Source organism: Triticum urartu, chromosome 5A (genome assembly GCF_056163025.1).
Source record: "Triticum urartu cultivar PI428250 chromosome 5A, HENAU_Tu73, whole genome shotgun sequence".
NCBI classification, from domain to species: Eukaryota; Viridiplantae; Streptophyta; class Magnoliopsida; order Poales; family Poaceae; genus Triticum; species Triticum urartu.
Window position 1 is genome coordinate 510,273,789 of NC_141877.1, and position 17,010 is coordinate 510,290,798.

General features: G+C 43.5%; 1 non-coding gene and 3 pseudogenes across 2 annotated transcripts; all 4 read left to right on the forward strand.

Moving 5' to 3' along the window:
- Nucleotides 1–1,257: 1,257 nt before the first annotated feature.
- Nucleotides 1,258–1,331, forward strand: TRNAK-CUU (transfer RNA lysine (anticodon CUU)). The gene has a single exon. It is a non-coding gene; the product is annotated as a tRNA-Lys (tRNA).
- A 3,670-nt stretch (nt 1,332–5,001) lies between these two features.
- LOC147972347 (putative polyamine transporter At3g13620 pseudogene) lies at nt 5,002–5,541 on the forward strand (annotated as a pseudogene).
- A 2,857-nt stretch (nt 5,542–8,398) lies between these two features.
- Nucleotides 8,399–12,227, forward strand: LOC125510226 (putative serine/threonine-protein kinase WNK5; annotated as a pseudogene). Its single transcript, XR_007284529.2, has 6 exons — nt 8,399–8,998; nt 9,146–9,893; nt 10,303–10,362; nt 10,699–11,092; nt 11,300–11,577; nt 11,680–12,227. The product of XR_007284529.2 is annotated as a putative serine/threonine-protein kinase WNK5 (transcript).
- A 3,339-nt stretch (nt 12,228–15,566) lies between these two features.
- LOC125510228 (RNA-binding protein 1-like) lies at nt 15,567–17,010 on the forward strand (annotated as a pseudogene).

Below are 17,010 nucleotides of genomic sequence, written 5' to 3' on the forward strand. Positions count from 1 at the left end.
AGTACATTCTAGTATCCTACTTAATACTAATGTCACTAAATCTTTTGAAGTGTTGTTTGCACATCCTTTGCATCGATATCATTGTGTGCCTAAATTGTGACTCTTATGTAAGTACTTATGGTAGTTGTCAATCCTTGTTGGTTGTTTCAATATTTGGTTGCACAATTTTCATGTTCTTACTGAGCTAGAGTTAACATTCTAGAATCGGCATGCACGATACATCCATTTGCGAGTTATTTACTCAAAATCACCACACTTTGGGCTAGGGTAACAACTTGGTACCACATTCAAGCCAGGGCTCAAAAAACCACCTGGAATGTGCCTAATGCATAACGCTGAGAACCGATTGTTTGATTTGCCCACAAAAACAGTGAAACTGACAAGTTGGCCCCACCTGTCGGGCTGACGTGGTGTACCTATGTGGATAATTGGCTGAGGTGGCCCAAGGCCCCACCTGTCGGATGCATCTCTTCCCCTCTCTTCCTGTCAAAAAAGCAAAAGACCTGACAATTGCCATATCCTGCGCCGCTGTCGGAGCCCAACCCCGGCGAGCCACCCCACCATTGGTGAGCTGCCCCACCGCAACGGCTACCTGCCATCCGTGCTGTGCCACCCCGCTGGACCTCAGTCTACCTCCATGAAGGTGGATGCATCATCGGGCACCAGCGGCTGCTCGGATCCAGCGAGGATCCGCCCCGTCGCCCACACCGCTGCTTGGCGCCGGCGCCGAGTCGAAGAGGACGTCTCCTCGTGTGTTCTTGCCTCTCCCGCCACTTGCTGCTTGCTTGAGCACGCGCGCAACCAGGGCCTCCTGGCGGGTGCGGCGAGCATGGCCATGGCCATGGCATTCCACGACGGCGCGCGCGGCCAGGGACTTCGGGCGGGTGCGGCCATGGCTCTCGCGGCGAGCACGGGTGTGTCCATGGCGCCCCTGACGGCACGCGCGGCCAGGGTTTCCCGACGGGCGCCGTGAACACAGGCGCGACCATGGCGCTCCGTGACAGCACGCGCGACCAGGGCCTCCCCGCAGGCGCGACCCTGACGCTCCACCATGGCGCGCGCGAGTTCGCGACCAAAACTCGTCGGATCCAGGTGCTGCAGAGGGTTTGGTGATGTATCATGCCTGTCTCCAGTCTCATGGATTGACATCAATATTTGGAAAATTGATGCCTTTTGCAATCACTTGAGATGGAATTTGCCATGGAAGAGATCACGTAGCTTTTATATGTACAGTTAAATATTTTTTGTATCAAAATAGCTGGAATAGCTTAGTTGGCTAGAGTGTGTGGCCCTTAACCACAAGGTCGGAGGATCAAGCCCTCCTTCTAGCGAGTTTTTTTTCCCACTTTTCGTGCATGTATGACACAAAAAGAAAACTAAATGTATTCTTTTAGTATCATGTATTTGTACTATACACTCTAATTATAGTAGTTGGATTCTTCCTACACATAGCTATTTATCCCCTCATTCCTTGTATGGACCCCCCTAACATATTCTCTGCACCGGTCATGTCATGTGCTTATTTCAACATGTAGCTTTGAAGACCTGGAGATTTTAGTACATATTAAACATTTGAACAGCTTCTTTTAATTTGCGATGGTAAATAATAGGGTATTAGTATGCCATCTTGACAGTTGGTACAACCACTAAAGTGTTCTTGCTTTTGCCATTCAAATGTTGACTACATTGAACTAGGACCCTTCTGTATGGAATTTATGGATCTAATTAAAACAACCTTTTCTACATCTAAGGACTGTACTACAGTTTAGTTAGTCCAATGCTTACCATGTTTTGCCTGTGTATATGCAATATACATTTAGTTTATATTTCTGGTTGAAGAGAAGGATTGGGCGACACTAACTAGAGTGTCAAGATGCTTGCATTGTCTTTACATGTTGAAATACACGTTATTGGATTCCATCACTCATGTTTTTAGATATTATGGAATAATGGCTATATCAGATCGTGATCCCTCTACAGTCACAGTTGTCCAAAAGAATTCTTTATTTGGCTATCACTGCCTACGTCCCTTGTGAGCTAGTGTTGTCGAAGAAATCGTCAAGAATAGATGACTTTTGTGTATGTTGCTTCTCCTAAAAGTGGAAGCACCATTTTTTTTAGGTGTGTTGTTGCCATGCATTATAAAAATGACAGGTATGTGAGAATTAACAATGGTAGGATGTGGAACATGCAGTTTGTGCTCGAAATTTTCCTTTCTTTTCGAAACGGAACAGTTTGTGCCAAAAATTGATAAATAAGCTGGTATGTTCAACAAACGGTGGGATGTTTTGCATTTTTGTGAGAACTTCAAGTCTACCTTTCTATTTCTACCGTCTTTTGCTTTCAATATAAATAAATAGATAGATAGATGATGTGGCCTGGCTAGTGGCTACATTGTGCAAGACATGGGTTTAGTAACAAATACGGAACTTTGGTTATCATTATTTTCATTATTTTACATGGTATTCATGAAATTTAAATGTATCATTGGAACAATCAATTAACATTGTGTTTACCTCATGTCAGGCATCAAGGTCAAGATCATATTTTTGTGAAATGCGCTCAAAGGATTATGATGATATTGTCATTAGTGATGTTAGAGTCGCTGAAGAACTCATTGCGTTAGACATTTCTATTCATCCAAGACATGAAAGTAGATGAGAGCACATCAGTTGGCAGGTTTCCACTTTCTGTTTAAAAATTTAGTCTCTGACAAACCAGGAGGTACCATTCTAGCTCATGCCCCTGGTTCGGGGAAAACATTTATGCTGATTAGTTTCATTCAGAGCTTCGTGGCAAAGTATCCCTCTGGAAGGCCTCCTGTTGTACTTCCTAAAGGCATATTAGGTACATGGAAAAGGGAATTTCAACGGTGGCAAAGCCAATCAGTTGGAAATCCTTAACTCTTGGCAAGCCAATAGGAGTATCCTCATGGTTGGATACACTCGGTTTTCTTGGATCATTGACAGTGATGGGGGTGGCACCGTTGCAGCTTCATGCTGGCTGGGACATGTTGCTTATGTTCCGTAACCTACTTATAATGGATGAGGGCCATACAGCTCAGAATGAGTCGACTAATGTGCTAGAATCACTACGCAGAGTACATACTCCACGTTAGTCCTATCTGATACACTTTCTCAGAATCACGTCGCAGAAGTGTTCAACATCTTGAACCTTGTACGCCCAAAGTTTTTCAAGATAGTATCATCTTGACTGTATAATGAGTCAAGTATCAATATCAGCTCGCAGGATTTCAAAAGGAGTCACTGATAAATTCACCAAGTCAGTCAAAGAGACCCTGCTGCAATGACGGTAACTTCACGAGGAAAGCACATGTTATTAGAAGTCTCAGAGAACTAACAAAATACGTGCTTCACTACTGCAAGGGTGATATCTTGGATAAACTACCTGGCCTAGTAGACTTCAGTGTCTTCTTGAAACTCAGTCCCAAGCAGAAAGAAATCGTTCATAAGTTGAAAGCCTTTGAGAAGTTCAAAAAACCCACAGTAGGAACTGCCATGTACTCCCCCCGTCCCATAATGTTCTGGAACCTCGACTAGTGTGATAGCGCAAGCACCATGGCCGGCAAGGTGGAGCGGCCGGAGCGGACGTTCCCCCGGGCGCTGGCAGTAGCGGTTGTTCTGATCGCTATCAGTTACCTGCTGCCGCTTATGGCCACCACCGGCGCCACGGACGCACCGCCGGATACCTGGGTCAATGGCTACTTGGTCGACGCCGCAGGCACGTACAAATGCCGCTTAGTATCAGAATTATTACAGGTTGTTCTTATCATTGTGGGGCAAAAGTTTTTCATCATTTTGTTTGTTCTCATTCTCCTTTGCTTCCTTTGTTTTTTATCATGTGCCGGCACAAACGTCTTATATCTTGAGACGAAGGTAATAGCAATCATCTATCTTATGCATTAGAAACAAAAACATACGATATCTATGTATCAATATACTTACTGCTGCCTCCTTGCAAATAAATATATATATACTTGCTGCCGCCGCTCATATTCCTTTGTATGTGTGCCTAGTTTTTTTCTTGGTCGATATTGTTGGGCTTATACAACGGTCTCCTTACACGAGGGTAAACGTCACATTTCTGAAACATGTTTTTCTTCTGTGAAATTGCTAATCAGGGAAATTCTACTTTTATGATGTGCATCTAGCTTAACTTTAGTGATTATACTATTTTATATTAATGGGTTTATGCAAAAAATGTATGAAATATATGCTCTCGGAGTTTGCAGAGGGTTTTACACAAAATCCATAGTTTCTTCTCTTTGCTTTACTCCAAAAAGATGTTAATTTTGCAAAGTTTCATCGATGTTCCCATGATATAAAATGTACACTTGCATAGTAAAAACACTTATTTTGCGTGCCTGAATAACTTATATATATTGACTACTCAAATTCTAGGTTTATTGTTTTTCCATCTGAGACACGTAGTATGTTGTTCCACCAAATGTTGCAAGTGTATATGTTAAATCACGACGAACACTATTTAATATATTTTAAAAATATCATACTTTGAAGAGTGAGTGCAAAGAGGGCGATATATGGATTTTGCATGTAATTCCACTTTGGAGTATTGGATTCTATATCAAAGTTGACTAGGGTTTTCTATGCCTGCAATTCTAAAATGTGATACTCCCTCCGATCAATATTAATTGATACTGCTTTAGTACAACTTTGTACTATTTGAGTTTAGTTTAGTGAAAAGTGCACCACATACATTTCCACCTTGTTGCCCTTTTTTTGGAGACATAAGAAAAAACTCGGGCAACTTAGTATTAGCGAACCAATATTTTAATGCCTTCTTGAGACATAAAACCGTAGATATGTTATTCTAGGGGACATAATAAAACTGTAGAGATGCTTGTTCTAGAATCAAGCCGGGCTGAATACAACCATGGCAGTTTATGATCTGACTATCTTTTTTTTGCTCTTTCAAAGGAAATATAATTTTGTCTATTCTGGCAGGCATCATAGGGGGCCCATGGCTCAAGTATTGGAAGGGGGCGGCGTGGCGATCTCCTCCATCGGCATGTTTAAAGCCCAGATGAGCAGTGGCTCATTCTAGCTCTTCGGGATGGCGGAACTCAGCCTCCTCCCTGCTGTTTTTGCTCGCCGCACCTCCTACACCGGGACCCCGTGGGTCGCCATCGCTGCAACGACCGTTGTCATGATCGCCATCTCCTTCCTTGGCTTCGATTATGTCGCCAACTTCCTATATAGCTTTGGCATGTTGCTCGAGTCCACCTCCTTCTGGCTCCGTGCCAAGCACCTGATGCTGAAGTGCCCCTACCGTGTGCCACTATTGTTGCATGTGCTTGTGGCCATGTGTGTCGTGCCGTCGGCTTTCCTGGCCTATGTCTGTGTGGTGGCCGGGTGGAGGGTGTCCGGCGTTGCTGCTGGGCTGTTAGCGCTTGGTGTCGGTTGGCATGGCGTCATGAGGTTGTGCAGGGCCAAAAGGTTGCTCAAGTTCAACAACGCGGTTGTTTCTGTCCATCGAGAGGGTGTCGAAGAGAATGTTTGAACATTAGAGTTCTTTAGCTGAACTGTAAAGGTTCAGAAGTGGCAGGTCTCTCTCATGTAATTGGGTGAGCTAGATTTGGAGCTAAAAAACAATCCCTACTCTCGAAGAACATAAACAATGATCCATGGTGGTACAAAATGAGGAGGGAACCACAAGGGGGTTGCTTTTGTCTATATGTTGTCCTCTTATCATTTTGTCCGTGTAACATGCACTAATTGATGTCCTCCCCCCCACCCGTGTCTCTCTCCCTACCGACTCAGGGGCGAAAACTCTATCGTTGCCACACCTTTCCACCCAAGCCTTCATCGTCTCGCCATCACAGGCTCTAAGGCGTGAGGTGGCTAGATGTGGTGCCTCGTTCATGTGTATGGCGCCATTGAGGTGGTGCGCGGCGGCGCGGGTCGCAAGTGAAAGTGCAACTAATCCCCGGATGATTTTGGTAATTCATAACAACATCACTGAACTAATGCCTACTCAAAGAATATTTCAGGAAAGTTCAATTTAGGTATGGCAATGTGATGTGAATGTGGACCAACAAAATGCTAAGGAATGATATTGACAAAACTTCAAGACTCTAAATTTATGGGTTAGTGATCCAAGATCACATTGAGTCCATAGAAAAGCCAATATTATTAAAAGGGGATGAGGTTTTGATCATGATGTAATGGGCAATGCTACACTTAAGTAAAAAATGTTACGTGTTTTATGTAAAGTGTAACGTGGGTAATCAGTGTTGGAGAAGGGGGAGGAAGGGGCCCCACCCACCTGAAAATCAGGGGGCAAAATTAATTAGTTAGGAGGGTTACGTTAGTCTTTGTAAGCCTTACATAGATGTAGGATTATTATGGTGTAATTGCTTAAGTGCTTAGAGATATTGCTCCAAAATCCTCAATCACACTTCACACCCTCACATTCATCTATGTCCTAAACCTAAAGTCATTCTCGGTCCCACAAAAACACATATAGCCGGACGCACCAAGATACACTTTTTAAACCATAGCGCCTCGGTCTCACCGAGATGGCCCTTCGGTCCCACCGAAGAGCACTTGCCAACTTTCTATTGCCAATTGAAATTCAATCGAAATTTTCAAGTGGTTTCAATTGGTGACACCGAAGTGTGAAAGTGCTTAGGTCATCATTGTTCAGTCCCACCGAGAGGTTTCATCCTGTCTTATGAAAAGCCAAAAGTTCACAAATCTCTATTGGTGCACGTATTCAACATACAAGCCAATGCTTGCATCAACGCAAAAAGCAAATTGCAACATGAATGCAACATTTGAAGCTGACACCTAGAGCAGCAGATCATTGTATGCTTGGAGCAAACAAATATGAGATTGTAACGTGTTGGAAAAAACCCACCAGATCATGACCGACGTTCAATCTACTTTTCTATTTTTGAGACAATTTTACTTTTTAAAGCCAAATCTACTTTTTTTAGACAAGTTGATTTTTTTGAGAAAATCTCGCGGAATCACAACGTTTACAAGGATGAAAGGAAATTTACTGGGCTAACCTAACCAAACATGACGGCCAACCCCTAAAGTTAATGCATGCTTCGCTGGACAGTGAGCTTCATAGTTTGAGCTCCTAAATTCATGGACTAGCACGTTATTTGATTTCCCCAATGATTGCACCATATTGTGCGCAACTTCCACTCCTGACTTCGTCCACCACAATCTTGCAATAGGAGGCCACATGTATGCGTTGATTGTAAAGATCCTCTGAAAGAGCCAATGCCTCTCTCACCACCATAGCTTCAAGTGTAGTTGGGTCTGAAATATAGTAGGGAAGACAATTGTCGAGGCTCCTTGGAACACCCCATTTTAATGTGTGCTCATTGCCGCCACTGCCCCATGAGTTCCACTCTGTCCCACTGCGGCATCAACGTTCACTTTCGAAAAGCTTACTAGAGAGGATAACCACCTGTTATTAGCTGGTGCAACCCAAGTAGAAGCAGTTCGGGTAGGGTTTGCCAACCTTTGAATTTCCTCCAAGTAAGATGTGATGAAACCATTGATAGCATGGGGGCATTGAAATATACCTTATGTCGAGCTTACCTTCGAGCCCCCGAGATCACCCATAATGTGACCACAAGCCGAACAAAATCGTTAGTCTGAAGAGTGGCATGCATGGTGAAGATACAATGTCTTGCATTCTCCTCCTGGTTCATACTCAACTGTTCGACCACTAGGTCCAAAGGTAGGGCCTAGGTACAACGGGACATGCTGACAACTTAAAACAGCATGCCGCCAGGTATCATGCGCCCCGCATGGAGCTCATGCTCCTGCGGTAGCCATGTTCCTGCGATGAAGCACTTCGCCAGATGGAATTGAGTGCCGCGCTAGTCACCAAATGAACACTTGAAGTTTCGATGGAACCTAAACATTCCATATCGAATTCCACTCACTGTTTTCTGAAGTAGTGTGAGATGAGCCTTCCCTTTCTTCAAGCCATTCTTCTATGTTAAGTTTTGTTCTCACAATCATACGGTAGGCCGAGCGGACTATACATATGCCTCGATATTTTTTGTTCCGCGCCCAAAAGTCTGAGATTCTACTAGTGCATAGTGGAATTCTGAGTATAGCTTATCTCTACTACTATTAAACAAGCAAACATATTCATCGCTACGTGCACCCAGCCTAAGCTACACAGAACAACACGGAGAAATTACAGCCTCCCGATCAGATAACATAATTTGATCTAACGGTCAAGATTACACAAACCCACATCAAAAGTACACTTAGCATTTTATTCTGGGCGGACGAAAACTCTGCCACTAGCGAGCGGAGGAAAGATTGGTTTGGCAACGACATAATCCCACCCTCAATTAGCGCTAACCTCTCACCTCTAATCCCATCCCCAATTAGCGTGTCCCAACCTTCCCAAATTGCGGTCTCAGCTCTGCTCCGCCCTCGCCCACCCGCCCGTTTCACATGCCCCCAAATCCACCGTGGCCGCGCCACCGTAGCAGCAGCACCACCCCGTCATCGACGGCAGGAGGAACAGCAGCAACGAGGAGGCGTTTCAGGAGGTGGACCCGACCGGGCGGTTCGGGCGGTACGCGGCCATGCCGGGATGGGCTCCGTCAAGAAGGTTCGACCAGGAGGAGTGCATCGAGGTGGCGTGGAACCGGGTGCGCCTGCGCGCGCTGGACCCCGCCATGGTCGACCGCCGCCATGCCGAGGTGCGCCTTCTCCGCTCCCTCCATCGTGACCACATCATAGGCTTCCACGAGGTCTGGCTCGACCACGACGCTGGCGTGCTGAACTTCATCACCGAGGTCTGCAACTCGGCGAGCCTTCGCGAGTATTTCGACCGCCACAAGCACGTCTCCGTCAAAGCGCTCAAGAAGTGGGCGCTCCTTGAGGGCCTTGACCACCTCCACACCCGCGACCCCTGCATCATCCACCGCGACCGTACTTGCAGCAACGTCTTCAGCAACGGCAACACCGGCCATGTAATACCTGCCCCAATCAATCTCGCTCGCCTAGCTAATTGCCTATCCTCTCACACTTCTTGGTTCGGACAGCCTCAACGGCGACGAGGACAACAGTAGGATCTAACGTACGGTTCTTGGTCCACCCTTTTCATCGTACTGGATTAGGAATGCTTGCTTGTACCTGGTGCTGATGGTTGGGGTTCTGCAGACTTGGCAGAGATTGTGAATTTTCTCGGTATCATGCAAAGCGATTCAGTTGAGAGGAATGCAACTCTTTGTTCTTTGAGGCTTACTTTTCTTTAGTGTTAGATTTTGTTACATATCTGCTGTGTGACGAGAATTGCAAACTCAGATTCAGCGGGCGCCATCTTTTGTGGTGTTGCATGCCAGAGGCAGGCAGTTGGAGCTTCTCCGTCTAATTGTTAACTTGGTGGAAGCTAGCTGCTATACCGACAACCTAGAGTGGAGGTTGGTTTAACACTTCACTCTTTGTAGTATAATTTCTCTATGCTGATTATACAAAACCATTAGTCAGATTCTCATAATCGGTAGCTATTTTCTGTTAAACATTTTCCAGCATTGTTAGCAGAAAAGGTTTTTGATGCAAAATGTACTTCATTGTACAGAAAGTATTAGATGATGTTTTAACCTCAGTGTTGGAGCATCTGACACATACATTACCTGACAAATTGCTCCCTCACAGTGTCGTTGATGAGCAGTTAGAAAGGATGTACAACTTGTAGATTCCATTGCCATACATTACCTGACAAATTGCTCCCTCGCAGTGTCGTTGATGAGCAGTTAGAAAGGATGTACAACTTGTAGATTCCATTGCAGAGAAACATGCTTAGATTTTTTCAGAAGAGTGCAAGTCTTTTCCTGCTGCTGTCCAAATACAACCAATTTACCCCCTGTAAGTGAACCCAATTTTATGTTCTTGTCAGATGCATTATTTAGAAGGCACAAATTTCTAGCACACATATAATTTTGAAAAGGTATGAATCTGTGTTGCTGTTTTGTGACCCCCCAGATGACAAGCAATTTCAAGAACCACCACAATTTCAGTGTGAACATAGAATAAATATAGTATGGGTGTTTAAAAATCTTTCCTTTATGACTGTTTGGAAATCTAAAGTATCAGTATTGTTCTATTTCTAAATGATTTTTTAGTATCAGATATAAAAATAGCAGTCAAATTTCGGAATAATTACGGTGCATAGTTGGTTAATTTATTCAGAAAGGGGAGAACCATAAGTAGTTGTTTGCACTTTAAAGCTTTGCTCGGTTTCTTGTTTAGCTCATTTCTGTTGACTTTTGTACAGCCAAATCAGGAGCTTGGATGATGTCAGGTTGAATCTCGAGGTTCTCAAGTACTTGTGATGGTATTCTCTTATATATCTAACTAAGAAGATGTAGATAATAAAAAAATTATTTGTTTTGTATAACTTTACTGCGCATATGTGTATGAGTGTATGTTCAGATTGTTCAACACCCCCTTTATTTTTCTAGAATCCCGTGCCATTTTGTATTTGTACAGCTTGCATTGAGGGAGTGCAGCAAATCCAGGACTCACCATGATGATGTGCATTCTAAGAAAAATATAATCAAATTCCTATCACTTAAGATACCTTTACTAGCGGAACAATGGAATTGTGTGTACAAAATCTTTCTTTTATAGCAATTATGCTGATAAAATATTCGTCCTTCATGTTTTGCAGAATAGTTCAGTGAAATGTACAAAGGGATAACCTTGGATGCAGTACTGGAGCATAGGCGGGACACTACTGGTCCTTGCCCCCACCTCCCTTCCTAGAGGAAATTTTACCAAATATGCTTATATTTCTGCTAATCGTTCTACTAACCCTCTGGCGTCTCTGATCACCCTAGCCTTTTTTATGTCATACACTCATTTTGGCCCCTCCTAATATCTGGTTCATGCTCCCCCACAGCTTAGATTGTGAAGACTTGCTTAGTCCATCCTTTTGCTTTGCTTACTAATGATGCCCCAAGATGCAAAATACTAATTATTTTGCTTTATGTGTGTGCTACATTTTAGATGCAATTGCTGATCAACATCTTTGGCTTCACGGTTATTCATGGAAACTGGATGTGGTGAGTGTCGTCAAAATTTTATCCATTTTTTATTTTCTTCACATTTTTAGTAAAATGACTATTCAGACAAGCTTAAAAAATAGATAAATTGGTTTCATAACGTTTGGATTCTAGAGGCTTGTCATGCACTGCAAGTCTACATGTTGATCCATTTGAACCAATGCATGAGCTCAGTCGAATTCACATCAATGTCCTTTAACACTGCAGGCAATGAAACAAAAGGAGTTGCACTGGTTGGGAGGCATGGAGAGTTCAAGTACTATCTGGGATACTACTTACATTGCTAATAAGTTAACGTCTGGTCCTAATACTAGGATTTCCAGCTATCTTAGTTTCAAGCCCTGTATGCTGATTTGATTGAAGGTGGAAATGGGACTCCTTTTGGTGCTTAAGTAGTAACTCAATGATAGCGGGAACTGGTTGAATTATCAATATACATTTGGGCATAGAGCATGAGGATGTATGAAACTTCTGAACACTTTCAGGTTGTCTATAAATTAACAGTCTTGGCCACTTAAGAAAAGTGAATTGCAACTAAATTGTTGAAAATGCAGCTCTACGATTAAGTACTTTGCTGAAATTTTCAGGTTGTCGGACAAACTGCAACTATGAACAGTATGCCTCATTTGACTCTTGTGGGGGTAGAGCGATAAAATAAACATGTCATCACTAGGCGAGTTCAAACACTGGATGGCAAGGCGATCATCTATTTGAATACACTTATTCGTTTCAAGGAGGTAGAAGGCGGTGCAGAAGCTGCAGTTTTGACCCCACTTGTGCTAGCCAATTTTTTTTCTTTGAGATTTGTGCCAGCCAATTTGGGTATGAGTGATGCTCACGGAGGCCATTCTACGTAGCTGATGGACTGTCATGTCTATATAATTCTTATATAGCTGACAATTCAATCATGAAACGCTAGGGCTCCATGGAAGGAAAAGGAAAATGCGTCTGCAAAATCAGTAGATTTTGTGATGGAAGGATTGGTAGATTTGATATTATCTTACAACCTATAAGAACACCGAATGTGTGAAACAACATTCGTTATTGTCCAGCAACGCGACCATAAATCCACAATGATTGCAACACTGTATTTATTTGACCATATATTTTCAGAATATTTCATGTTTTGTTTATATATACTTATGATACTTAGTTTAAGTTTGAAACGTGCCTTGCACGTGCATGTTTACTAGTGCGTCAAAAGGGGTAAAAAATCGAGCGAACAAGTTCCTCCCTCCATGACGCCGTAGCACAGTCGATGAGCTCCCTTGGTATACATGAGTGGGCGGGGTTTGGACCTCGGTATCCAATTCTGTTTTTGTGAGGGGTCGGTATCCAATTCTGTGCCATGGACAGTCGAAAACCTGCACTATGGGCCCACAGAGTTTGCACCAGAAACCCACCCAGGCCCAGCACGCGAAACCCTCGCACCCATTTTGCACTGCCGCCACCGCGCGCTCAACACTCGCCAGGCACATCGCCGTCTCCGCGTTTCCTTCCTCAACGGCGACCCCGATGCCACGGCCGGATGCCAAAATCGGCAACCCGGAGCGCGCGCCGTCGTATATAAGGATGCCTCGTTTTCCTAGCCCTAGCCCGCGCCTCCTCCGACTCGCACCCGCCGCCGGCCCCCAAAACCCTAACCCACTCCGGCAAGTAGATCCGGCACGTCCTGCTCTCTCCGCCACCAGCCGCCAGAGATGGCCGCTCGCAATTCATCTGCGTCCGCCGCACATCCGGTCCACCAGGATTCCATCGCCGCCCCCAACTCGCCCGCGCCCGCCGCCGACCCGGTCCACCAGGCTGCCGTGGCCAACCCCAACTCTCCGGTGCTCGCCGCCAACCCGGTCCACCAGGCCAGCGCGGCGGCGGCGGCGGGTTGTATGGCGCTCTGGGGCCCTCCCAACCGAGCAAGGGTCTTTGACGGTGCTGCCGCCCCCGCCGCCGCCGCCGCCACAAGGCGCGCCTGTGATGAAGACGGTCCAGGGCGTGAACATGATGGCTCCGACGCCCCTGCAAGGACCCCCGGTGATGCAACGGGCAAACACGGTGGTGCCGATGCCCCTGCGGGAGCTGCTCATGACCGTGCCCCTACAAGGCAGACCTGTGATGGCACCTCTGCCTTTCCCCGGGGGTCCTCCATCCATGATGGCACCTCCATCCTTCTATGATGTCGCTTCACCAATGACGGTGCAGCAGCCTCCACATGCCGATTACATGATGGGCCAGCCGCTGTTGTGTGCCAGACCTCCACCGGTGGCGGCGCTGCATCACCCACATGCCGTACACATGGTGGCACAGCCGCCTTTGCCAGCTGGCCCCCCTCCTCTCAAGCGTCACCATAGTGACTACTTTGGTTTGTGCTTACTGCTTAATGCTCTGCCTCTGTTAGATTAATTCTTTGTTTTGTTCCTGCAGATTCATATAAAAGTTTAGCAAAGAGAAATGCAACCTTATCAGATTTTTTGATGCTTATGGTTGTAGTTTATCGAGTAGATTTTGTTGATGCTTATGGTTGTAGTTTATACAATAGTTTATTATTATTATTATTATTATTATTATTATTATTATTATTATTATTATTATTATTACTATTATGTTGGTAGCTTATACAATTGTCTGTTTGTTGGCCATATGTACGGTTAGGCTTTTGGTTATGTCTATGTAAAAAGCATATGGCTACAGACATATCTTTGATTTTTTCTGGGAAGCTTAATGGTCAACGCTGCGATTGTTTCTCTTATGCATGGTTCAACATCGATAATCAAGATGTTGTTGATTGTTAGATTGCACCTGTTTTTAAGCATCACGGCATCAGGTTTCTAGACTGAAGGTTTGGATTTGTTAATGAGAATTGAGAACATAAGTAGGATAGTTATAGGATACAGTTCTGGGATTTTTCTCTCTATGGTGTTGGTAGCATTTTGTCATGTGGATTAAGTGTTGCCCAACTTTTGCTATGTTAAAAACATTGGCGCAAAACCGACAGCACATATTTCTACTATTGTTCTAAAGAGCTTTGAAATGGACATCATATGACCAAATATATTATAAATCTTTAAAAACTTGAATTGGTCAAGAGTGCTTATGTCAATCTGGTCGATCTAGCTTAGGTTTTGCATGCTGCTGCATCGTAGCACGGTCGCACCCTTACTTTTGACGCAGCAATTAATAGTTTCATAAAGCTAGTTCCTCTTTCCTATTAGTACCCTTCCAATATTTTATTGAGTATGACTAATTGCCATTTGGGCATTAGTTGTATATTTGTTGTCATTTCTGAGCTGCATGATAGGTTTAATAAATCACCATCTCTTCAGTTGGCAGCTTAGATTTTTGTCATCTCACAAAGTCCCCTACATTTATCAATGCGTGTGAATATCTTTAATGCTTGTTATGAAAAATCAGCGTGCATATGTCCATTTCAACCTCGTAGATGATATGCTCCTCATTTTTTAACTTGTTTAAACCCTTTTCACATTGGTAACGCTGTAACAGTGAGATTGCCTTTTCCCCCTCTCCAGATTGTCCCTTTTCTTGATATGTGATATAGTTAGATCCACACTTCAGTTAATGCTCTCATGTTAACGTGTGTTTTGAAAAATCAGCATGCATATGTCCATTTCAACCTCATAGATGACAAACGAGGTCATCATTAGCAAACGATACTGAAACATTGATATGCTCGTCATTTTTAACTTATTTCAACCGTTTTCACATTGGTAATGCTGTAATAGTGAGATTGCCTTTCCCCCCTCTCCAGATGTCCCTTTCTTGATCTGTGATATAGTTAGATCCACACTTTAGTTAATGCTGTCCTATTAATGCGTGTTATGAAAAATCAGCGTGCATATGTCCATTTTAACCTCATAGATGACAAATGAGGTCATCATTAGCAAACGATACTGAAACGTTGAAATGCTCGTCATTTTTTAAACTTATTTAAATCCCTTTCACATTGGTAATGCCGTAACAACGAGATTGCCTTTTCCCCCTCTCCAGATGTTCATTTCTTGATATATGTGATATAGTTAGATCCACACTTTAGTTAATGCTGTCCTGTTTATTTTTATCGGGCTTGCTTTTTAAATGGTAGGTACAATTAATAATTTCAAGCAATCATGAGTTGAGAACTGAGCGCTAGCCCAATGGTAGGAGTTCAGGTTGTTGAACCTACATATCTGTGTTTGAATCCCCACGGGGACTCCACTTGGGTGCTATCCATGTTTATTCATGGAGCGGTCCCACTTCTACCTATCTGCTTGGGTGCTATCCGCGTTTATTGGTGGAGTGGTCTCACTTCTACCTAACAGTGGGCAGTTAAGGGAGGGATCCGTCCCCCTTTAGCCCTGATTGTTAGCAATCACGAGTCACGTGGCGCTCAATGGCTTTTAGAAGTTCATTCATTCCCAGTAACATATACATGCATATAATTTAGTTATTACACCCTTCTGTAGACATGCCTTTTGGACCGCAAATGACTGGTTTTGAGCTGGAAATGGCTGGATTTAATGAATCAACGGGACTGCCTTATGGGCCTTACATAAACAATGAGGTAACACAATAATTCCTTGTTCCTCATTAAGAGTAGCAGCTTCATCAGTAAATGTGAAGTAGTGGATTATTTTATTTGACCTGGTGCATCTTTACAGATGCCTTCTGTTGGTTCTTATGAGCCACATCTTCCTTTAGACGCATCAAGCACCCTACATGTTGAAGGTTTCCCACCCAACTGTATTAGACGGGAACTTGCACGTATCCTTTGCCATTATTATTTTCACTTTATTTGTCATTTTATTAATAAGGGAACTATGTTGTATGTTTATGTTCTTACCAATCTTGTGTCTCAGTCTTTCCTTTTGTGTTTTAGCTTGCACCATTTAGTGCTTCACCTACTTGACTCTTGCTTCTCTAGATATATTTCGCCCTTTTACTGGGTTCTGTGCAGTAAGGCTGGTCAACACATGATATAATAATCGACATGTAATAGCTTATGTTGACTTTGAAACTCCTGCCCAAGCCTTCTCTGCCATGAAGTCTCTGCAAGGTGAATATAACATCATTGTCAGCCGAAACTGTGTCCCTTACATTCTACTAGTATTCTATACCTGATACTTACGTTACCAATTCTTTTGAGCTTTGGTCTGCACATCCTTTGTATCAATATCGTTGTGTTCCCAAGTTGTGACTCTTACATAAGTACTTACAGCTGTTGTCAGCCCTTGTTGATTGTTTCATTTTTTCTTTGCATAACTTTCCTGTTCTTACTGAGCTAGAGTTTACATGCTAGAATCTGCATGCAGAATAGAGAATACATCCCTTTGCTCTATTCTTTTCTGCTATGTTTCACTTCCAGTAGGTTGCGTGTTAACTATTGTTTATATATCACACATCTTGCAAATATAAGTGTAGCATTTATTCATTTCATATCCAGCATCTGCCAGATAACTTTTACCTGAATATTGAGATAAGTGCCTTGTATTTCTACTACTATTTTTCCTTTTTTTTTAGTATTTTAGTGCATCAACGTTGTCCCCTAGATGATTGATTTCATACTTTCTACAGTTAGCATAATCCCTTATTTTGTTTGTGTCTCACTATCCCAAAATATGTCAGTGTTATAGCACGAAATTGACACCTGTTTGGTTGTGGGTTTGAAATAAACAATGGCGCTTCTTTTTGCAGGTTATTTGTTTGACATGCATGACCGATACTCAGTCAAATTGGACCTCCACTTCCTTCCAGGTCCGTCCAAGGTAAACTGATGGCTCGTGCTAGGCGATAAACCTTGTGGGTCTCAGTTTCTTATATATCAATCTGAAACCATCAATTTGCAAATTCTTCCTTGCTTATGTTACCTCATGGGTGGGAATGGACAACTTGATTAAATTGTTTTTCAGGCTTTACCAGATACACTATGA